Consider the following 15,667-nt stretch of genomic DNA (forward strand, 5'->3'; position numbering starts at 1 on the left):
GAACTTTTCTACTTCTAACTACTGTTTAATAAATGAATACGTTTGAAAATGGAATGCATCAACAGAACGGTGTTGGCAGTATAAAAATATCTACAGCACCTTGTATTCCCAGGTGGTCTCCCATCCAAGTACTAACCAGGCCCAACACTGCTTAGCTTCCAAGATTAAATGAGATTGGGCGTATCCAGTGTGGTGTGGTTGTAAATGAGCTTTGTGGTTTCTGTTAGAACTTTTCTACTTCTAACTACTGGTTCATAAATGAATACATTTGAAAATGGAATGCATCAACAGAACGGTGTTGGCAGTATAAAAATATCTACAGCACCTTGTATTCCCAGGTGGTTTCCCATCCAAGTACTAACCAGGCCCAACACTGCTTAGCTTCCAAGATCAGATGAGATTGGGCGTATCCAGTGTGGTGTGGCTGTAGATGAGCTTTGTGGTTTCAATTAGAACTTTTCTACTTCTAACTACTGGTTCATAAATGAATACGTTTGAAAATGGAATGCATCAACAGAACGGTGTTGGCAGTATAAAAATATCTACAGCACCTTGTATTCCCAGGTGGTCTCCCATCCAAGTACTAACCAGGCCCAACACTGCTTAGCTTCCAAGATCAGATGAGATTGGGCGTATCCAGTGTGGTGTGGCTGTAGATGAGCTTTGTGGTTTCTGTTAGAACTTTTCTACTTCTAAGTACTGGTTCATAAATGAATACGTTTGAAAATGGAATGCATCAACAGAACGGTGTTGGCAGTATAAAAATATCTACAGCACCTTGTATTACCAGGTGGTTTCCCATCCAAGTACTAACCAGGCACAACACTGCTTAGCTTCCAAGATCAGATGAGATTGGGCGTATCCAGTGTGGTGTGGCTGTAGATGAGCTTTGTGGTTTCTGTTAGAACTTTTCTACTTCTAACTACTGGTTCATAAATGAATACATTTGAAAATGGAATGCATCAACAGAACGGTGTTGGCAGTATAAAAATATCTACAGCACCTTGTATTCCCAGGTTGTCTCCCATCCAAGTACTAACCAGGCCCAACACTGCGTAGCTTCCAAGATCAGATGAGATTTGGCGTATCCAGTGTGGTGTGGCTGTAGATGAGCTTTGTGGTTTCTGTTAGAACTTTTCTACTTCTAACTACTGGTTCATAAATGAATACGTTTGAAAATGGAATGCATCAACAGAACGGTGTTGGCAGTATAAAAATATCTACAGCACCTTGTATTCCCAAGTGGTCTCCCATCCAAGTACTAATAAGGCCCAACACTGCTTAGCTTCCAAGATTAAATGAGATTGGGCGTATCCAGTGTGGTGTGGATGTAAATGAGCTTTGTGGTTTCTGTTAGAACTTTTCAACTTCTAACTACTGGTTAATAAATGAATACGTTTGAAAATGGAATGCATCAACAGAACGGTGTTGGCAGTATAAAAATATCTACAGCACCTTGTATTCCCAGGTGGTCTCCCATCCAAGTACTAACCAGGCCCAACACTGCTTAGCTTCCAAGATTAAATGAGATTGGGCGTATCCAGTGTGGTGTGGTTGTAAATGAGCTTTGTGGTTTCTGTTAGAACTTTTCTACTTCTAACTACTGGTTCATAAATGAATACATTTGAAAATGGAATGCATCAACAGAACGGTGTTGGCAGTATAAAAATATCTACAGCACCTTGTATTCCCAGGTGGTCTCCCATCCAAGTACTAACCAGGCCCATCACTGCTTAGCTTCCAAGATCAGATGAGATTGGGCGTATCCAGTGCGGTGTGGCTGTAGATGAACTTTGTGGTTTCTGTTAGAACTTTTCTACTTCTAACTACTGGTTCATAAATGAATACGTTTGAAAATGGAATGCATCAACAGAACGGTGTTGGCAGTATAAAAATATCTACAGCACCTTGTATTCCCAGGTGGTCTCCCATCCAAGTACTAACCAGGCCCAACACTGCTTCGCTTCCAAGATCAGATGAGATTTGGCGTATCCAGTGTGGTGTGGCTGTAGATGAGCTTTGTGGTTTCTGTTAGAACTTTTCTACTTCTAACTACTGGTTCATAAATGAATTCGTTTGAAAATGGAATGCATCAACAGAACGGTGTTGGCAGTATAAAAATATCTACAGCACCTTGTATTCCCAGGTGGTCTCCCATCCAAGTACTAACCAGGCCCAACACTGCTTAGCTTCCAAGATCAGATGAGATTGGGCGTATCCAGTGTGGTGTGGCTGTAGATGAGCTTTGTGGTTTCTGTTTGAACTTTTCTACTTCTAACTACTGGTTCATAAATGAATACATTTGAAAACGGAATGCATCAACAGAACGGTGTTGGCAGTATAAAAATATCTACAGCACCTTGTATTCCCAGGTGGTCTCCCATCCAAGTACTAACCATGCCCAACACTGCTTAGCTTCCAAGATCAGATGAGATTGGGCGTATCCAGTGTAGTGTGGCTGTAGATGAGCTTTGCGGTTTCTGTTAGAACTTTTCTACTTCTAACTACTGGTTCATAAATGAATACGTTTGAAAATGGAATGCATCAACAGAACGGTGTTGGCAGTATAAAAATATCTACAGCACCTTGTATTCCCAGGTGGTCTCCCATCCAAGTACTAACCAGGCCCAACACTGCTTAGTTTCCAAGATCAGATGAGATTGGGTGTATCCAGTGTGGTGTGGCTGTAGATGAACTTTGTGGTTTCTGTTAGAACTTTTCTACTTCTAACTACTGGTTCATAAATGAATACGTTTTAAAATGGAATGCATCAACAGAACGGTGTTGGCAGTATAAAAATATCTACAGCACCTTGTATTCCCAGGTGGTCTCCCATCCAAGTACTAACCAGGCCCAACACTGCTTAGCTTCCAAGAACAGATGAAATTGGGCGTATCCAGTGTGGTGTGGCTGTAGATGAGCTTTGTGGTTTCTGTTAGAACTTTTCTACTTCTAACTACTGGTTCATAAATAAATACGTTTGAAAATGGAATGCATCAACAGAACGGTGTTGGCAGTATAAAAATATCTACAGCACCTTGTATTCCCAGGTGGTTTCCCATACAAGTACTAACCAGGCCCAACACTGCTTAGCTTCCAAGATCAGATGAGATTGGGCGTATCCAGTGTGGTGTGGCTGTAGATGAGCTGTGTGGTTTCTGTTAGAACTTTTCTACTTCTAACTACTGGTTCATAAATGAATACGTTTGAAAATGGAATGCATCAACAGAACGGTGTTGGCAGTATAAAAATATCTACAGCACCTTGCATTCCCAGGTGGTTTCCCATCCAAGTACTAACCAGGCCCAACACTTCTTAGTTTCCAAGATCAGATGAGATTGGGTGTATCCAGTGTGGTGTGGCTGTAGATGAACTTTGTGGTTTCTGTTAGAACTTTTCTACTTCTAACTACTGGTTCATAAATGAATACGTTTGAAAATGGAATGCATCAACAGAACGGTGTTGGCAGTATAAAAATATCTACAGCACCTTGTATTCCCAGGTGGTCTCCCATCCAAGTACTAACCAGGCCCAACACTGCTTAGCTTCCAGGATCAGATGTGATTGGGCGTATCCAGTGTGGTGTGGCTGTAGATGAGCTTTACGGTTTCTGTTAGAACTTTTCTACTTCTAACTACTGGTTCATAAATGAATACGTTTGAAAATGGAATGCATCAACAGAATGGTGTTGGCAGTATAAAAATATCTACAGCACCTTGTATTCCCAAGAGGTCTCCCATCCAAGTACTAATCAGGCCCAACACTGCTTAGCTTCCAAGATTAAATGAGATTGGGCGTATCCAGTGTGGTGTGGTTGTAAATGAGCTTTGTGGTTTCTGTTAGAACTTTTCTACTTCTAACTACTGGTTCATAAATGAATACGTTTGAAAATGGAATGCATCAACAGAACGGTGTTGGCAGTATAAAAATATCTACAGCACCTTGTATTCCCAGGTGGTCTCCCATCCAAGTACTAACCAGGCCCAACACTGCTTAGCTTCCAAGATCAGATGAGATTGGGCGTATCCAGTATGGTGTGGCTGTAGATGAGCTTTGTGGTTTCTGTTTGAACTTTTCTACTTCTAACTACTGGTTCATAAATGAAAACATTTGAAAACGGAATGCATCAACAGAACGGTGTTGGCAGTATAAAAATATCTACAGCACCTTGTATTCCCAGGTGGTCTCCCATCCAAGTACTAACCAGGCCCAACACTGCTTAGCTTCCAAGATCAGATGAGATTGGGCGTATCCAGTGTGGTGTGGCTGTAGATGAGCTTTGCGGTTTCTGTTAGAACTTTTCTACTTCTAACTACTGGTTCATAAATGAATACGTTTGAAAATGGAATGCATCAACAGAACGGTGTTGGCAGTATAAAAATATCTACAGCACCTTGTATTCCCAGGTGGTCTCCCATCCAAGTACTAACCAGGCCCAACACTGCTTAGTTTCCAAGATCAGATGAGATTGGGTGTATCCAGTGTGGTGTGGCTGTAGATGAACTTTGTGGTTTCTGTTAGAACTTTTCTACTTCTAACTACTGGTTCATAAATGAATACGTTTTAAAATGGAATGCATCAACAGAACGGTGTTGGCAGTATAAAAATATCTACAGCACCTTGTATTCCCAGGTGGTCTCCCATCCAAGTACTAACCAGGCCCAACACTGCTTAGCTTCCAAGATCAGATGACATTGGGCATATCCAGTGTGATGTGGCTGTAGATGAGCATTGTGGTTTCTGTTAGAACTTTTCTACTTCTAACTACTGGTTCATAAATGAATAAGTTTGAAAATGGAATGCATCAACAGAACGGTGTTGGCAGTATAAAAATATCTACATCACCTTGTATTCCCAGGTGGTCTCCCATCCAAGTATTAACCAGGCCCAACACTGCTTAGCTTCCAAGATCAGATGAAATTGGGCGTATCCAGTGTGGTGTGGCTGTAGATGAACTTTGTGGTTTCTGTTAGAACTTTTCTACTTATAACTACTGGTTCATAAATGAATACGTTTGAAAATGGAATGCATCAACAGAACGGTGTTGGCAGTATAAAAATATCTACAGCACCTTGTATTCCCAGGTGGTTTCCCATACAAGCACTAACCAGGCTCAACACTGCTTAGCTTCCAAGATCAGATGAGATTGGGCGTATCCAGTGTGGTGTGGCTGTAGATGAGCTGTGTGGTTTCTGTTAGAACTTTTCTACTTCTAACTACTGGTTCATAAATGAATACGTTTGAAAATGGAATGCATCAACAGAACGGTGTTGGCAGTATAAAAATATCTACAGCACCTTGCATTCCCAGGTGGTTTCCCATCCAAGTACTAACCAGGCCCAACACTGCTTAGCTTCCAAGATCAGATGAGATTGGGCGTATCCAGTGTGGTGTGGCTGTAGATAAGCTTTGTGGTTTCTGTTAGAACTTTTCTACTTCTAACTACTGGTTCATAAATGAATACGTTTGAAAATGGAATGCATCAACAGAACGGTGTTGGCAGTATAAAAATATCTACAGCACCTTGTATTCCCAGGTGGTTTCCCATCCAAGTACTAACCAGGCCCAACACTGCTTAGCTTCCAAGATCAGATGAGATTGGGCATATCCAGTGTGGTGTGGCTGTAGAAGAGCTTTATGGTTTCTGTAAGTACTTTTCTACTTCTAACTACTGGTTCATAAATGAATACGTTTGAAAATGGAATGCATCAACAGAACGGTGTTGGTAGTATAAAAATATCTACAGCACCTTGTATTCCCAGGTGGTCTCCCATTCAAGTACTAACCAGGCCCAACACTGCTTAGCTTCCAAGATCAGATGAGATTGGGCGTATCCAGTGTGGTGTGGCTGTAGATGAGCTTTGTGGTTTCTGTTAGAACTTTTCTACTTCTAAGTACTGGTTCATAAATGAATACGTTTGAAAATGGAATGCATCAACAGAACGGTGTTGGCAGTATAAAAATATCTACAGCACCTTGTATTCCCAAGTGGTCTCCCATCCAAGTACTAATCAGGCCCAACACTGCTTAGCTTCCAAGATCAGATGAGATTGGGCGTATCCAGTGTGGTGTGGCTGTAGATGAGCTTTGTGGTTTCTTTTAGAACTTTTCTACTTCTAACTACTGGTTCATAAATGAATACGTTTGAAAATGGAATGCATCAACAGAACGGTGTTGGTAGTATAAAAATATCTACAGCACCTTGTATTCCCAGGTGGTCTCCCATTCAAGTACTAATCAGGCCCAACACTGCTTAGCTTCCAAGATCAGATGAGATTGGGCGTATCCAGTGTGGTGTGGCTGTAGATGAGCTTTGTGGTTTCTGTTAGAACTTTTCTACTTCTAAGTACTGGTTCATAAATGAATACGTTTGAAAATGGAATGCATCAACAGAACGGTGTTGGCAGTATAAAAATATCTACAGCACCTTGTATTACCAGGTGGTTTCCCACCCAAGTACTAACCAGGCACAACACTGCTTAGCTTCCAAGATCAGATGAGATTGGGCGTATCCAGTGTGGTGTGGCTGTAGATGAGCTTTGTGGTTTCTGTTAGAACTTTTCTACTTCTAACTACTGGTTCATAAATGAATACATTTGAAAATGGAATGCATCAACAGAACGGTGTTGGCAGTATAAAAATATCTACAGCACCTTGTATTCCCAGGTTGTCTCCCATCCAAGTACTAACCAGGCCCAACACTGCTTAGCTTCCAAGATCAGATGAGATTTGGCGTATCCAGTGTGGTGTGGCTGTAGATGAGCTTTGTGGTTTCTGTTAGAACTTTTCTACTTCTAACTACTGGTTCATAAATGAATACGTTTGAAAATGGAATGCATCAACAGAACGGTGTTGGCAGTATAAAAATATCTACAGCACCTTGTATTCCCAGGTGGTCTCCCATCCAAGTACTAACCAGGCCCAACACTGCTTAGTTTCCAAGATTAAATGAGATTGGGCGTATCCAGTGTGGTGTGGTTGTAAATGAGCTTTGTGGTTTCTGTTAGAACTTTTCTACTTCTAACTACTGGTTAATAAATGAATACGTTTGAAAATGGAATGCATCAACAGAACGGTGTTGGCAGTATAAAAATATCTACAGCACCTTGTATTCCCAGGTGGTCTCCCATCCAAGTACTAACCAGGCCCAACACTGCTTAGTTTCCAAGATTAAATGAGATTGGGCGTATCCAGTGTGGTGTGGTTGTAAATGAGCTTTGTGGTTTCTGTTAGAACTTTTCTACTTCTAACTACTGGTTCATAAATGAATACATTTGAAAATGGAATGCATCAACAGAACGGTGTTGGCAGTATAAAAATATCTACAGCACCTTGTATTCCCAGGTGGTCTCCCATCCAAGTACTAACCAGGCCCAACACTGCTTAGCTTCCAAGATCAGATGAGATTGGGCGTATCCAGTGTGGTGTGGCTGTAGATGAGCTTTGTGGTTTCTGTTAGAACTTTTCTACTTCTAACTACTGGTTCATAAATGAATACGTTTGAAAATGGAATGCATCAACAGAACGGTGTTGGCAGTATAAAAATATCTACAGCACCTTGTATTCCCAGGTGGTCTCCCATCCAAGTACTAACCAGGCCCAACACTGCTTAGCTTCCAAGATCAGATGAGATTTGGCGTATCCAGTGTGGTGTGGCTGTAGATGAGCTTTGTGGTTTCTGTTAGAACTTTTCTACTTCTAACTACTGGTTCATAAATGAATACGTTTGAAAATGGAATGCATCAACAGAACGGTGTTGGCAGTATAAAAATATCTACAGCACCTTGTATTCCCAGGTGGTCTCCCATCCAAGTACTAACCAGGCCCAACACTGCTTAGCTTCCAGGATCAGATGAGATTGGGCGTATCCAGTGTGGTGTGGCTGTAGATGAGCTTTACGGTTTCTGTTAGAACTTTTCTACTTCTAACTACTGGTTCATAAATGAATACGTTTGAAAATGGAATGCATCAACAGAATGGTGTTGGCAGTATAAAAATATCTACAGCACCTTGTATTCCCAAGTGGTCTCCCATCCAAGTACTAATCAGGCCCAACACTGCTTAGCTTCCAAGATTAAATGAGATTGGGCGTATCCAGTGTGGTGTGGTTGTAAATGAGCTTTGTGGTTTCTGTTAGAACTTTTCTACTTCTAACTACTGGTTCATAAATGAATACGTTTGAAAATGGAATGCATCAACAGAACGGTGTTGGCAGTATAAAAATATCTACAGCACCTTGTATTCCCAGGTGGTCTCCCATCCAAGTACTAACCAGGCCCAACACTGCTTAGCTTCCAAGATCAGATGAGATTGGGCGTATCCAGTGTGGTGTGGCTGTAGATGAGCTTTGTGGTTTCTGTTTGAACTTTTCTACTTCTAACTACTGGTTCATAAATGAATACATTTGAAAACGGAATGCATCAACAGAACGGTGTTGGCAGTATAAAAATATCTACAGCACCTTGTATTCCCAGGTGGTCTCCCATCCAAGTACTAACCATGCCCAACACTGCTTAGCTTCCAAGATCAGATGAGATTGGGCGTATCCAGTGTGGTGTGGCTGTAGATGAGCTTTGCGGTTTCTGTTAGAACTTTTCTACTTCTAACTACTGGTTCATAAATGAATACGTTTGAAAATGGAATGCATCAACAGAACGGTGTTGGCAGTATAAAAATATCTACAGCACCTTGTATTCCCAGGTGGTCTCCCATCCAAGTACTAACCAGGCCCAACACTGCTTAGTTTCCAAGATCAGATGAGATTGGGTGTATCCAGTGTGGTGTGGCTGTAGATGAGCTGTGTGGTTTCTGTTAGAACTTTTCTACTTCTAACTACTGGTTCATAAATGAATACGTTTGAAAATGGAATGCATCAACAGAACGGTGTTGGCAGTATAAAAATATCTACAGCACCTTGCATTCCCAGGTGGTTTCCCATCCAAGTACTAACCAGGCCCAACACTGCTTAGCTTCCAAGATCAGATGAGATTGGGCGTATCCAGTGTGGTGTGGCTGTAGATGAGCTTTGTGGTTTCTGTTAGAACTTTTCTACTTCTAACTACTGGTTCATAAATGAATACGTTTGAAAATGGAATGCATCAACAGAACGGTGTTGGCAGTATAAAAATATCTACAGCACCTTGTATTCCCAGGTGGTCTCCCATCCAAGTACTAACCAGGCCCAACACTGCTTAGCTTCCAAGATCAGATGAGATTGGGCGTATCCAGTGTGGTGTGGCTGTAGATGAGCTTTGTGGTTTCTGTTAGAACTTTTCTACTTCTAACTACTGGTTCATAAATGAATACGTTTGAAAATAGAATGCATCAACTGAACGGTGTTGGCAGTATAAAAATATCTACAGCACCTTGTATTCCCAGGTGGTCTCCCATCCAAGTACTAACCAGGCCCAACACTGCTTAGCTTCCAAGATCAGATGAGATTGGGCGTATCCAGTGTGGTGTTGCTGTAGATGAACTTTTTGGTTTCTGTTAGAACTTTTCTACTTCTAACTACTGGTTCATAAATGAATACGTTTTAAAATGGAATGCATCAACAGAACGGTGTTGGCAGTATAAAAATATCTACAGCACCTTGTATTCCCAGGTGGTCTCCCATCCAAATACTAACCAGGCCCAACACTGCTTAGCTTCCAAGATCAGATGAGATTGGGCATATCCAGTGTGGTGTGGCTGTAGAAGAGCTTTATGGTTTCTGTAAGTACTTTTCTACTTCTAACTACTGGTTCATAAATGAATACGTTTGAAAATGGAATGCATCAACAGAACGGTGTTGGTAGTATAAAAATATCTACAGCACCTTGTATTCCCATTCAAGTACTAACCAGGCCCAACACTGCTTAGCTTCCAAGATCAGATGAGATTGGGCGTATCCAGTGTGGTGTGGCTGTAGCTGAGCTTTATGGTTTCTGTTAGAACTTTTCTACTTCTAACTACTGGTTCATAAATGAATACGTTTGAAAATGGAATGCATCAACAGAACTGTGTTGGTAGTATAAAAATATCTACAGCACCTTGTATTCCCAGGTGGTCTCCCATCCAAGTACTAACCAGGCCCAACACTGCTTAGCTTCCAAGATCAGATGAGATTGGGCGTATCCAGTGTGGTGTGGCTGTAGATGAACTTTGTGGTTTCTGTTAGAACTTTTCTACTTCTAACTACTAGTTCATAAATGAATACGTTTTAAAATGGAATGCATCAACAGAACGGTGTTGGCAGTATAAAATTATCTACAGCACCTTGTATTCCCAGGTGGTCTCCTATCCAAGTACTAACCAGGCCCAACACTGCTTAGCTTCCAAGATCAGATGAGATTGAGCGTATCCAGTGTGGTGTGGCTGTAGATGAGCTTTATGGTTTCTGTTAGAACTTTTCTACTTCTAACTACTGGTTCATAAATGAAAACGTTTGAAAATGGAATGCATCAACAGAACGGTGTTGGCAGTATAAAAATATCTACAGCACCTTGTATTCCCAGGTGGTCTCCCATCCCAGTACTAACCAGGCCCAACACTGCTTAGCTTCCAAGATCAGATGAGATTGGGCGTATCCAGTGTGGTGTGGCTGTAGATGAGCTTTGTGGTTTCTGTTAGAACTTTTCTACTTCTAACTACTGGTTCATAAATGAATACGTTTGAAAATGGAATGCATCAACAGAACGGTGTTGGCAGTATAAAAATATCTACAACACCTTGTATTCCCAGGTGGTCTCCCATCCAAGTACTAACCAGGCCCAACACTGCTTAGCTTCTAAAATCAGATGAGATTGGGCGTATCCAGTGTGGTGTGGTTGTAGATGAACTTTATGGTTTCTGTTAGAACTTTTCTACTTCTAACTACTGGTTCATAAATGAATACGTTTTAAAATGGAATGCATCAACAGAACGGTGTGGGCAGTATTAAATTATCTACAGCACCTTGTATTCCCAGGTGGTCTCTCATCCAAGTACTAACCAGGCCCAACACTGCTTAGCTTCCAAGATCAGATGAGATTGGGCATATTCAGTGTGGTGTGGCTGTAGATGAGCTTTATGGTTTCTGTTAGAACTTTTCTACTTCTAACTACTGGTTCATAAATGAATACGTTTGAAAATGGAATGCATCAACAGAACGGTGTTGGCAGTATAAAAATATCTACAGCACCTTGTATTCCCAAGTGGTCTCCCATCCAAGTACTAATCAGGCCCAACACTGCTTAGCTTCCAAGATTAAATGAGATTGGGCGTATCCAGTGTGGTGTGGTTGTAAATGAGCTTTGTGGTTTCTGTTAGAACTTTTCTACTTCTAACTACTGGTTCATAAATGAATACGTTTGAAAATGGAATGCATCAACAGAACGGTGTTGGCAGTATAAAAATATCTACAGCACCTTGTATTCCCAGGTGGTCTCCCATCCAAGTACTAACCAGGCCCAACACTGCTTAGCTTCCAAGATTAAATGAGATTGGGCGTATCCAGTGTGGTGTGGTTGTAAATGAGCTTTGTGGTTTCTGTTAGAACTTTTCTACTTCTAACTACTGGTTCATAAATGAATACGTTTGAAAATGGAATGCATCAACAGAACGGTGTTGGCAGTATAAAAATATCTACAGCACCTTGTATTCCCAGGTGGTCTCCCATCCAAGTACTAACCAAGCCCAACACTGCTTAGCTTCCAAGATCAGATGAGATTGGGCGTATCCAGTGTGGTGTGGCTGTAGATGAGCTTTGTGGTTTCTGTTAGAACTTTTCTACTTCTAACTACTGGTTCATAAATGAATACGTTTGAAAATGGAATGCATCAACAGAACGGTGTTGGCAGTATAAAAATATCTACAGCACCTTGTATTCCCAGGTGGTCTCCCATCCAAGTACTAATCAGGCCCAACACTGCTTAGCTTCCAAGATTAAATGAGATTGGGCGTATCCAGTGTGGTGTGGTTGTAAATGAGCTTTGTGGTTTCTGTTAGAACTTTTCTACTTCTAACTACTGGTTCATAAATGAATACGTTTGAAAATGGAATGCATCAACAGAACGGTGTTGGCAGTATAAAAATATCTACAGCACCTTGTATTCCCAGGTGGTCTCCCATCCAAATACTAACCAAGCCCAACACTGCTTAGCTTCCAAGATCAGATGAGATTGGGCGTATCCAGTGTGGTGTGGCTGTAGATGAGCTTTGTGGTTTCTGTTAGAACTTTTCTACTTCTAACTACTGGTTCATAAATGAATACGTTTGAAAATGGAATGCATCAACAGAACGGTGTTGGCAGTATAAAAATATCTACAGCACCTTGTATTCCCAGGTGGTCTCCCATCCAAGTACTAACCAGGCCCAACACTGCTTAGCTTCCAAGATCAGATGAGATTTGGCGTATCCAGTGTGGTGTGGCTGTAGATGAGCTTTGTGGTTTCTGTTAGAACTTTTCTACTTCTAACTACTGGTTCATAAATGAATACATTTGAAAATGGAATGCATCAACAGAACGGTGTTGGCAGTATAAAAATATCTACAGCACCTTGTATTCCCAGGTGGTCTCCCATCCAAGTACTAACCAGGCCCAACACTGCTTAGCTTCCAGGATCAGATGAGATTGGGCGTATCCAGTATGGTGTGGCTGTAGATGAGCTTTGTGGTTTCTGATAGAACTTTTCTACTTCTAACTACTGGTTCATAAATGAATACGTTTGAAAATGGAATGCATCAACAGAACGGTGTTGGCAGTATAAAAATATCTACAGCACCTTGTATTCCCAAGTGGTCTCCCATCCAAGTACTAATCAGGCCCAACACTGCTTAGCTTCCAAGATTAAATGAGATTGGGCGTATCCAGTGTGGTGTGGTTGTAAATGAGCTTTGCGGTTTCTGTTAGAACTTTTCTACTTCTAACTACTGGTTCATAAATGAATAAGTTTGAAAATGGAATGCATCAACAGAACGGTTTTGGCAGTATAAAAATATCTACAGCACCTTGTATTCCCAGGTGGTCTCCCATCCAAGTACTAACCAGGCCCAACACTGCTTAGCTTCCAAGATCAGATGAGATTGGGCGTATCCAGTGTGGTGTGGCTGTAGATGAGCTTTGTGGTTTCTGTTAGAACTTTTCTACTTCTAACTACTGGTTCATAAATGAATTTGTTTGAAAATGGAATGCATCAACAGAACGGTGTTGGCAGTATAAAAATATCTACAGCACCTTGTATTCCCAGGTGGTTTCCCATCCAAGTACTAACCAGGCCCAACACTGCTTAGCTTCCAAGATCAGATGAGATTGGGCGTATCCAGTGTGGTGTGGCTGTAGATGAGCTTTGTGGTTTCTGTTAGAACTTTTCTACTTCTAACTACTGGTTCATAAATGAATACGTTTGAAAATGGAATGCATCAACAGAACGGTGTTGGTAGTATAAAAATATCTACAGCACCTTGTATTCCCAGGTGGTTTCCCATCCAAATACTAACCAGGCCCAACACTGCTTAGCTTCCAAGATCAGATGAGATTGGGCGTATCCAGTGTGGTGTGGCTGTAGATGAGCTTTGTGGTTTCTGTTAGAACTTTTCTACTTCTAACTACTGGTTCATAAATGAATACGTTTGAAAATGGAATGCATCAACAGAACGGTGTTGGTAGTATAAAAATATCTACAGCACCTTGTATTCCCAGGTGGTCTCCCATCCAAGTACTAACCAGGCCCAACACTGCTTAGCTTCCAAGATCAGATGAGATTGGGCATATCCAGTGTGGTGTGGCTGTAGAAGAGCTTTATGGTTTCTGTAAGTACTTTTCTACTTCTAACTACTGGTTCATAAATGAATACGTTTGAAAATGGAATGCATCAACAGAACGGTGTTGGTAGTATAAAAATATCTACAGCACCTTGTATTCCCAGGTGGTCTCCCATCCAAGTACTAACCAGGCCCAACACTGCTTAGCTTCCAAGATCAGATGAGATTGGGCGTATCCAGTGTGGTGTGGCTGTAGATGAGCTTTGTGGTTTCTGTTAGAACTTTTCTACTTCTAACTACTGGTTCATAAATGAATACGTTTGAAAATGGAATGCATCAACAGAACGGTGTTGGCAGTATAAAAATATCTACAGCACCTTGTATTCCCAGGTGGTCTCCCATCCAAGTACTAACCAGGCCCAACACTGCTTAGCTTCCAAGATCAGATGAGATTGGGCGTATCCAGTGTGGTGTGGCTGTAGATGAGCTTTGTGGTTTCTGTTAGAACTTTTCAACTTCTAACTACTGGTTCATAAATGAATACGTTTGAAAATGGAATGCATCAACAGAACGGTGTTGGCAGTATAAAAATATCTACAGCACCTTGTATTCCCAGGTGGTCTCCCATCCAAGTACTAACCAGGCCCAACACTGCTTAGCTTCCAAGATCAGATGAGATTGGGCGTATCCAGTATGATGTGGCTATAAATGAGCTTTGTGGTTTCTGTTTGAACTTTTCTACTTCTTACTACTGGTTCATAAATTAATACATTTGAAAATTGAATGCATCAACAGAACGGTGTTGGCAGTATAAAAATATCTACAGCACCTTGTATTCCCAGGTGGTCTCCCATCCAAGAACTAACCAGGCCCAACACTGCTTAGCTTCCAAGATCAGATGAGATTGGGCGTATCCAGTGTGGTGTGGCTGTAGATGAGCTTTGTGGTTTCTGTTAGAACTTTTCTACTTCTAACTACTGGTTCATAAATGAATACGTTTTAAAATGGAATGCATCAACAGAACGGTGTTGGCAGTATAAAATTATCTACAGCACCTTGTATTCCCAGGTGTTCTCCTATCCAAGTACTAACCAGGCCCAACACTGCTTAGCTTCCAAGATCAGATGAGATTGGGCGTATCCAGTGTGGTGTGGCTGTAGATGAGCTTTGTGGTTTCTGTTAGAACTTTTCTACTTCTAACTACTGGTTCATAAATGAATTTGTTTGAAAATGGAATGCATCAACAGAACGGTGTTGGCAGTATAAAAATATCTACAGCACCTTGTATTCCCAGGTGGTCTCCCATCCAAGTACTAACCAAGCCCAACACTGCTTAGCTTCCAAGATCAGATGAGATTGGGCGTATCCAGTGTGGTGTGGCTGTAGATGAGCTTTGTGGTTTCTGTTAGAACTTTTCTACTTCTAACTACTGGTTCATAAATGAATACGTTTGAAAATGGAATGCATCAACAGAACGGTGTTGGCAGTATAAAAATATCTACAGCACCTTGTATTCCCAGGTGGTCTCCCATCCAAGTACTAATCAGGCCCAACACTGCTTAGCTTCCAAGATTAAATGAGATTGGGCGTATCCAGTGTGGTGTGGTTGTAAATGAGCTTTGTGGTTTCTGTTAGAACTTTTCTACTTCTAACTACTGGTTCATAAATGAATACGTTTGAAAATGGAATGCATCAACAGAACGGTGTTGGCAGTATAAAAATATCTACAGCACCTTGTATTCCCAGGTGGTCTCCCATCCAAGCACTAACCAAGCCCAACACTGCTTAGCTTCCAAGATCAGATGAGATTGGGCGTATCCAGTGTGGTGTGACTGTAGATGAGCTTTGTGGTTTCTGTAAGAACTTTTCTACTTCTAACTACTGGTTCATAAATGAATACGTTTGAAAATGGAATGCATCAACAGAACGGTGTTGGCAGTATAAA

At 41.3% G+C, this 15,667-nt stretch overlaps 47 non-coding genes and 22 pseudogenes across 47 annotated transcripts; all 69 read right to left on the minus strand.

Moving 5' to 3' along the window:
* Positions 1 to 87: 87 nt before the first annotated feature.
* Positions 88 to 206, minus strand: LOC134890051 (5S ribosomal RNA; annotated as a pseudogene).
* Positions 207 to 313: 107 nt separating this feature from the next.
* On the minus strand, positions 314 to 432 carry LOC135058795 (5S ribosomal RNA). Its single transcript, XR_010245219.1, has one exon. It is a non-coding gene; the product is annotated as a 5S ribosomal RNA (ribosomal RNA).
* A 107-nt stretch (positions 433 to 539) lies between these two features.
* Positions 540 to 658, minus strand: LOC134900105 (5S ribosomal RNA). Its single transcript, XR_010173625.1, has one exon. It is a non-coding gene; the product is annotated as a 5S ribosomal RNA (ribosomal RNA).
* A 107-nt stretch (positions 659 to 765) lies between these two features.
* LOC134891721 (5S ribosomal RNA) lies at positions 766 to 884 on the minus strand (annotated as a pseudogene).
* A 107-nt stretch (positions 885 to 991) lies between these two features.
* LOC134893968 (5S ribosomal RNA) lies at positions 992 to 1,110 on the minus strand (annotated as a pseudogene).
* Positions 1,111 to 1,217: 107 nt separating this feature from the next.
* Positions 1,218 to 1,336, minus strand: LOC134889209 (5S ribosomal RNA; annotated as a pseudogene).
* Positions 1,337 to 1,443: 107 nt separating this feature from the next.
* LOC134890052 (5S ribosomal RNA) lies at positions 1,444 to 1,562 on the minus strand (annotated as a pseudogene).
* Positions 1,563 to 1,669: 107 nt separating this feature from the next.
* On the minus strand, positions 1,670 to 1,788 carry LOC135058853 (5S ribosomal RNA). The gene has a single exon (XR_010245276.1). It is a non-coding gene; the product is annotated as a 5S ribosomal RNA (ribosomal RNA).
* A 107-nt stretch (positions 1,789 to 1,895) lies between these two features.
* On the minus strand, positions 1,896 to 2,014 carry LOC135069100 (5S ribosomal RNA). Its single transcript, XR_010255290.1, has one exon. It is a non-coding gene; the product is annotated as a 5S ribosomal RNA (ribosomal RNA).
* A 107-nt stretch (positions 2,015 to 2,121) lies between these two features.
* Positions 2,122 to 2,240, minus strand: LOC134900107 (5S ribosomal RNA). The gene has a single exon (XR_010173627.1). It is a non-coding gene; the product is annotated as a 5S ribosomal RNA (ribosomal RNA).
* Positions 2,241 to 2,347: 107 nt separating this feature from the next.
* Positions 2,348 to 2,466, minus strand: LOC135070445 (5S ribosomal RNA). The gene has a single exon (XR_010256611.1). It is a non-coding gene; the product is annotated as a 5S ribosomal RNA (ribosomal RNA).
* A 107-nt stretch (positions 2,467 to 2,573) lies between these two features.
* On the minus strand, positions 2,574 to 2,692 carry LOC135060858 (5S ribosomal RNA). The gene has a single exon (XR_010247252.1). It is a non-coding gene; the product is annotated as a 5S ribosomal RNA (ribosomal RNA).
* Positions 2,693 to 2,799: 107 nt separating this feature from the next.
* LOC135069337 (5S ribosomal RNA) lies at positions 2,800 to 2,918 on the minus strand. The gene has a single exon (XR_010255520.1). It is a non-coding gene; the product is annotated as a 5S ribosomal RNA (ribosomal RNA).
* Positions 2,919 to 3,025: 107 nt separating this feature from the next.
* On the minus strand, positions 3,026 to 3,144 carry LOC135065623 (5S ribosomal RNA). Its single transcript, XR_010251899.1, has one exon. It is a non-coding gene; the product is annotated as a 5S ribosomal RNA (ribosomal RNA).
* Positions 3,145 to 3,251: 107 nt separating this feature from the next.
* On the minus strand, positions 3,252 to 3,370 carry LOC134889051 (5S ribosomal RNA; annotated as a pseudogene).
* Positions 3,371 to 3,477: 107 nt separating this feature from the next.
* On the minus strand, positions 3,478 to 3,596 carry LOC135068873 (5S ribosomal RNA). Its single transcript, XR_010255064.1, has one exon. It is a non-coding gene; the product is annotated as a 5S ribosomal RNA (ribosomal RNA).
* A 107-nt stretch (positions 3,597 to 3,703) lies between these two features.
* On the minus strand, positions 3,704 to 3,822 carry LOC134891281 (5S ribosomal RNA; annotated as a pseudogene).
* A 107-nt stretch (positions 3,823 to 3,929) lies between these two features.
* LOC135059371 (5S ribosomal RNA) lies at positions 3,930 to 4,048 on the minus strand. The gene has a single exon (XR_010245776.1). It is a non-coding gene; the product is annotated as a 5S ribosomal RNA (ribosomal RNA).
* A 107-nt stretch (positions 4,049 to 4,155) lies between these two features.
* On the minus strand, positions 4,156 to 4,274 carry LOC134900108 (5S ribosomal RNA). The gene has a single exon (XR_010173628.1). It is a non-coding gene; the product is annotated as a 5S ribosomal RNA (ribosomal RNA).
* A 107-nt stretch (positions 4,275 to 4,381) lies between these two features.
* Positions 4,382 to 4,500, minus strand: LOC135060859 (5S ribosomal RNA). The gene has a single exon (XR_010247253.1). It is a non-coding gene; the product is annotated as a 5S ribosomal RNA (ribosomal RNA).
* A 107-nt stretch (positions 4,501 to 4,607) lies between these two features.
* LOC134891008 (5S ribosomal RNA) lies at positions 4,608 to 4,726 on the minus strand (annotated as a pseudogene).
* A 107-nt stretch (positions 4,727 to 4,833) lies between these two features.
* Positions 4,834 to 4,952, minus strand: LOC134889929 (5S ribosomal RNA; annotated as a pseudogene).
* Positions 4,953 to 5,059: 107 nt separating this feature from the next.
* On the minus strand, positions 5,060 to 5,178 carry LOC134892647 (5S ribosomal RNA; annotated as a pseudogene).
* Positions 5,179 to 5,285: 107 nt separating this feature from the next.
* LOC135062719 (5S ribosomal RNA) lies at positions 5,286 to 5,404 on the minus strand. The gene has a single exon (XR_010249066.1). It is a non-coding gene; the product is annotated as a 5S ribosomal RNA (ribosomal RNA).
* A 107-nt stretch (positions 5,405 to 5,511) lies between these two features.
* On the minus strand, positions 5,512 to 5,630 carry LOC135068920 (5S ribosomal RNA). Its single transcript, XR_010255111.1, has one exon. It is a non-coding gene; the product is annotated as a 5S ribosomal RNA (ribosomal RNA).
* Positions 5,631 to 5,737: 107 nt separating this feature from the next.
* On the minus strand, positions 5,738 to 5,856 carry LOC135058368 (5S ribosomal RNA). Its single transcript, XR_010244798.1, has one exon. It is a non-coding gene; the product is annotated as a 5S ribosomal RNA (ribosomal RNA).
* A 107-nt stretch (positions 5,857 to 5,963) lies between these two features.
* LOC134901851 (5S ribosomal RNA) lies at positions 5,964 to 6,082 on the minus strand. Its single transcript, XR_010175329.1, has one exon. It is a non-coding gene; the product is annotated as a 5S ribosomal RNA (ribosomal RNA).
* Positions 6,083 to 6,189: 107 nt separating this feature from the next.
* LOC135060471 (5S ribosomal RNA) lies at positions 6,190 to 6,308 on the minus strand. Its single transcript, XR_010246864.1, has one exon. It is a non-coding gene; the product is annotated as a 5S ribosomal RNA (ribosomal RNA).
* A 107-nt stretch (positions 6,309 to 6,415) lies between these two features.
* On the minus strand, positions 6,416 to 6,534 carry LOC134892318 (5S ribosomal RNA; annotated as a pseudogene).
* Positions 6,535 to 6,641: 107 nt separating this feature from the next.
* On the minus strand, positions 6,642 to 6,760 carry LOC134889547 (5S ribosomal RNA; annotated as a pseudogene).
* A 107-nt stretch (positions 6,761 to 6,867) lies between these two features.
* Positions 6,868 to 6,986, minus strand: LOC134893777 (5S ribosomal RNA; annotated as a pseudogene).
* A 107-nt stretch (positions 6,987 to 7,093) lies between these two features.
* Positions 7,094 to 7,212, minus strand: LOC134893779 (5S ribosomal RNA; annotated as a pseudogene).
* A 107-nt stretch (positions 7,213 to 7,319) lies between these two features.
* Positions 7,320 to 7,438, minus strand: LOC134900110 (5S ribosomal RNA). The gene has a single exon (XR_010173629.1). It is a non-coding gene; the product is annotated as a 5S ribosomal RNA (ribosomal RNA).
* Positions 7,439 to 7,545: 107 nt separating this feature from the next.
* Positions 7,546 to 7,664, minus strand: LOC135064367 (5S ribosomal RNA). Its single transcript, XR_010250675.1, has one exon. It is a non-coding gene; the product is annotated as a 5S ribosomal RNA (ribosomal RNA).
* A 107-nt stretch (positions 7,665 to 7,771) lies between these two features.
* On the minus strand, positions 7,772 to 7,890 carry LOC135066457 (5S ribosomal RNA). Its single transcript, XR_010252704.1, has one exon. It is a non-coding gene; the product is annotated as a 5S ribosomal RNA (ribosomal RNA).
* Positions 7,891 to 7,997: 107 nt separating this feature from the next.
* LOC134891561 (5S ribosomal RNA) lies at positions 7,998 to 8,116 on the minus strand (annotated as a pseudogene).
* A 107-nt stretch (positions 8,117 to 8,223) lies between these two features.
* Positions 8,224 to 8,342, minus strand: LOC134900111 (5S ribosomal RNA). The gene has a single exon (XR_010173630.1). It is a non-coding gene; the product is annotated as a 5S ribosomal RNA (ribosomal RNA).
* Positions 8,343 to 8,449: 107 nt separating this feature from the next.
* Positions 8,450 to 8,568, minus strand: LOC135065226 (5S ribosomal RNA). The gene has a single exon (XR_010251512.1). It is a non-coding gene; the product is annotated as a 5S ribosomal RNA (ribosomal RNA).
* Positions 8,569 to 8,675: 107 nt separating this feature from the next.
* On the minus strand, positions 8,676 to 8,794 carry LOC135060860 (5S ribosomal RNA). The gene has a single exon (XR_010247254.1). It is a non-coding gene; the product is annotated as a 5S ribosomal RNA (ribosomal RNA).
* Positions 8,795 to 8,901: 107 nt separating this feature from the next.
* On the minus strand, positions 8,902 to 9,020 carry LOC135062721 (5S ribosomal RNA). The gene has a single exon (XR_010249067.1). It is a non-coding gene; the product is annotated as a 5S ribosomal RNA (ribosomal RNA).
* A 107-nt stretch (positions 9,021 to 9,127) lies between these two features.
* LOC134900112 (5S ribosomal RNA) lies at positions 9,128 to 9,246 on the minus strand. Its single transcript, XR_010173631.1, has one exon. It is a non-coding gene; the product is annotated as a 5S ribosomal RNA (ribosomal RNA).
* Positions 9,247 to 9,353: 107 nt separating this feature from the next.
* On the minus strand, positions 9,354 to 9,472 carry LOC135060075 (5S ribosomal RNA). Its single transcript, XR_010246465.1, has one exon. It is a non-coding gene; the product is annotated as a 5S ribosomal RNA (ribosomal RNA).
* A 107-nt stretch (positions 9,473 to 9,579) lies between these two features.
* On the minus strand, positions 9,580 to 9,698 carry LOC134884292 (5S ribosomal RNA). Its single transcript, XR_010168444.1, has one exon. It is a non-coding gene; the product is annotated as a 5S ribosomal RNA (ribosomal RNA).
* Positions 9,699 to 9,805: 107 nt separating this feature from the next.
* Positions 9,806 to 9,912, minus strand: LOC134897530 (5S ribosomal RNA; annotated as a pseudogene).
* A 107-nt stretch (positions 9,913 to 10,019) lies between these two features.
* On the minus strand, positions 10,020 to 10,138 carry LOC134900113 (5S ribosomal RNA). Its single transcript, XR_010173632.1, has one exon. It is a non-coding gene; the product is annotated as a 5S ribosomal RNA (ribosomal RNA).
* Positions 10,139 to 10,245: 107 nt separating this feature from the next.
* LOC135068723 (5S ribosomal RNA) lies at positions 10,246 to 10,364 on the minus strand. The gene has a single exon (XR_010254916.1). It is a non-coding gene; the product is annotated as a 5S ribosomal RNA (ribosomal RNA).
* Positions 10,365 to 10,471: 107 nt separating this feature from the next.
* LOC135059245 (5S ribosomal RNA) lies at positions 10,472 to 10,590 on the minus strand. Its single transcript, XR_010245656.1, has one exon. It is a non-coding gene; the product is annotated as a 5S ribosomal RNA (ribosomal RNA).
* Positions 10,591 to 10,697: 107 nt separating this feature from the next.
* LOC134885881 (5S ribosomal RNA) lies at positions 10,698 to 10,816 on the minus strand. Its single transcript, XR_010169985.1, has one exon. It is a non-coding gene; the product is annotated as a 5S ribosomal RNA (ribosomal RNA).
* Positions 10,817 to 10,923: 107 nt separating this feature from the next.
* LOC135070448 (5S ribosomal RNA) lies at positions 10,924 to 11,042 on the minus strand. Its single transcript, XR_010256614.1, has one exon. It is a non-coding gene; the product is annotated as a 5S ribosomal RNA (ribosomal RNA).
* Positions 11,043 to 11,149: 107 nt separating this feature from the next.
* Positions 11,150 to 11,268, minus strand: LOC134891562 (5S ribosomal RNA; annotated as a pseudogene).
* A 107-nt stretch (positions 11,269 to 11,375) lies between these two features.
* On the minus strand, positions 11,376 to 11,494 carry LOC134890053 (5S ribosomal RNA; annotated as a pseudogene).
* A 107-nt stretch (positions 11,495 to 11,601) lies between these two features.
* On the minus strand, positions 11,602 to 11,720 carry LOC134902201 (5S ribosomal RNA). Its single transcript, XR_010175672.1, has one exon. It is a non-coding gene; the product is annotated as a 5S ribosomal RNA (ribosomal RNA).
* Positions 11,721 to 11,827: 107 nt separating this feature from the next.
* LOC134890757 (5S ribosomal RNA) lies at positions 11,828 to 11,946 on the minus strand (annotated as a pseudogene).
* A 107-nt stretch (positions 11,947 to 12,053) lies between these two features.
* LOC135066053 (5S ribosomal RNA) lies at positions 12,054 to 12,172 on the minus strand. The gene has a single exon (XR_010252313.1). It is a non-coding gene; the product is annotated as a 5S ribosomal RNA (ribosomal RNA).
* A 107-nt stretch (positions 12,173 to 12,279) lies between these two features.
* LOC135064368 (5S ribosomal RNA) lies at positions 12,280 to 12,398 on the minus strand. The gene has a single exon (XR_010250676.1). It is a non-coding gene; the product is annotated as a 5S ribosomal RNA (ribosomal RNA).
* Positions 12,399 to 12,505: 107 nt separating this feature from the next.
* LOC135070697 (5S ribosomal RNA) lies at positions 12,506 to 12,624 on the minus strand. The gene has a single exon (XR_010256851.1). It is a non-coding gene; the product is annotated as a 5S ribosomal RNA (ribosomal RNA).
* Positions 12,625 to 12,731: 107 nt separating this feature from the next.
* Positions 12,732 to 12,850, minus strand: LOC134891563 (5S ribosomal RNA; annotated as a pseudogene).
* Positions 12,851 to 12,957: 107 nt separating this feature from the next.
* LOC134900114 (5S ribosomal RNA) lies at positions 12,958 to 13,076 on the minus strand. Its single transcript, XR_010173633.1, has one exon. It is a non-coding gene; the product is annotated as a 5S ribosomal RNA (ribosomal RNA).
* Positions 13,077 to 13,183: 107 nt separating this feature from the next.
* Positions 13,184 to 13,302, minus strand: LOC135058796 (5S ribosomal RNA). The gene has a single exon (XR_010245220.1). It is a non-coding gene; the product is annotated as a 5S ribosomal RNA (ribosomal RNA).
* A 107-nt stretch (positions 13,303 to 13,409) lies between these two features.
* Positions 13,410 to 13,528, minus strand: LOC135066559 (5S ribosomal RNA). Its single transcript, XR_010252803.1, has one exon. It is a non-coding gene; the product is annotated as a 5S ribosomal RNA (ribosomal RNA).
* A 107-nt stretch (positions 13,529 to 13,635) lies between these two features.
* On the minus strand, positions 13,636 to 13,754 carry LOC135064526 (5S ribosomal RNA). The gene has a single exon (XR_010250834.1). It is a non-coding gene; the product is annotated as a 5S ribosomal RNA (ribosomal RNA).
* A 107-nt stretch (positions 13,755 to 13,861) lies between these two features.
* Positions 13,862 to 13,980, minus strand: LOC134900115 (5S ribosomal RNA). The gene has a single exon (XR_010173634.1). It is a non-coding gene; the product is annotated as a 5S ribosomal RNA (ribosomal RNA).
* A 107-nt stretch (positions 13,981 to 14,087) lies between these two features.
* LOC134900116 (5S ribosomal RNA) lies at positions 14,088 to 14,206 on the minus strand. Its single transcript, XR_010173635.1, has one exon. It is a non-coding gene; the product is annotated as a 5S ribosomal RNA (ribosomal RNA).
* A 107-nt stretch (positions 14,207 to 14,313) lies between these two features.
* On the minus strand, positions 14,314 to 14,432 carry LOC134885624 (5S ribosomal RNA). The gene has a single exon (XR_010169735.1). It is a non-coding gene; the product is annotated as a 5S ribosomal RNA (ribosomal RNA).
* Positions 14,433 to 14,539: 107 nt separating this feature from the next.
* On the minus strand, positions 14,540 to 14,658 carry LOC135065113 (5S ribosomal RNA). The gene has a single exon (XR_010251401.1). It is a non-coding gene; the product is annotated as a 5S ribosomal RNA (ribosomal RNA).
* Positions 14,659 to 14,765: 107 nt separating this feature from the next.
* LOC134888075 (5S ribosomal RNA) lies at positions 14,766 to 14,884 on the minus strand (annotated as a pseudogene).
* A 107-nt stretch (positions 14,885 to 14,991) lies between these two features.
* LOC134902202 (5S ribosomal RNA) lies at positions 14,992 to 15,110 on the minus strand. Its single transcript, XR_010175673.1, has one exon. It is a non-coding gene; the product is annotated as a 5S ribosomal RNA (ribosomal RNA).
* Positions 15,111 to 15,217: 107 nt separating this feature from the next.
* On the minus strand, positions 15,218 to 15,336 carry LOC134890758 (5S ribosomal RNA; annotated as a pseudogene).
* Positions 15,337 to 15,443: 107 nt separating this feature from the next.
* Positions 15,444 to 15,562, minus strand: LOC135070695 (5S ribosomal RNA). Its single transcript, XR_010256849.1, has one exon. It is a non-coding gene; the product is annotated as a 5S ribosomal RNA (ribosomal RNA).
* Positions 15,563 to 15,667: the final 105 nt, after the last annotated feature.

The sequence above is a fragment of the Pseudophryne corroboree genome, chromosome 3 (genome assembly GCF_028390025.1).
Source record: "Pseudophryne corroboree isolate aPseCor3 chromosome 3, aPseCor3.hap2, whole genome shotgun sequence".
NCBI lineage: Eukaryota > Metazoa > Chordata > Amphibia > Anura > Myobatrachidae > Pseudophryne > Pseudophryne corroboree.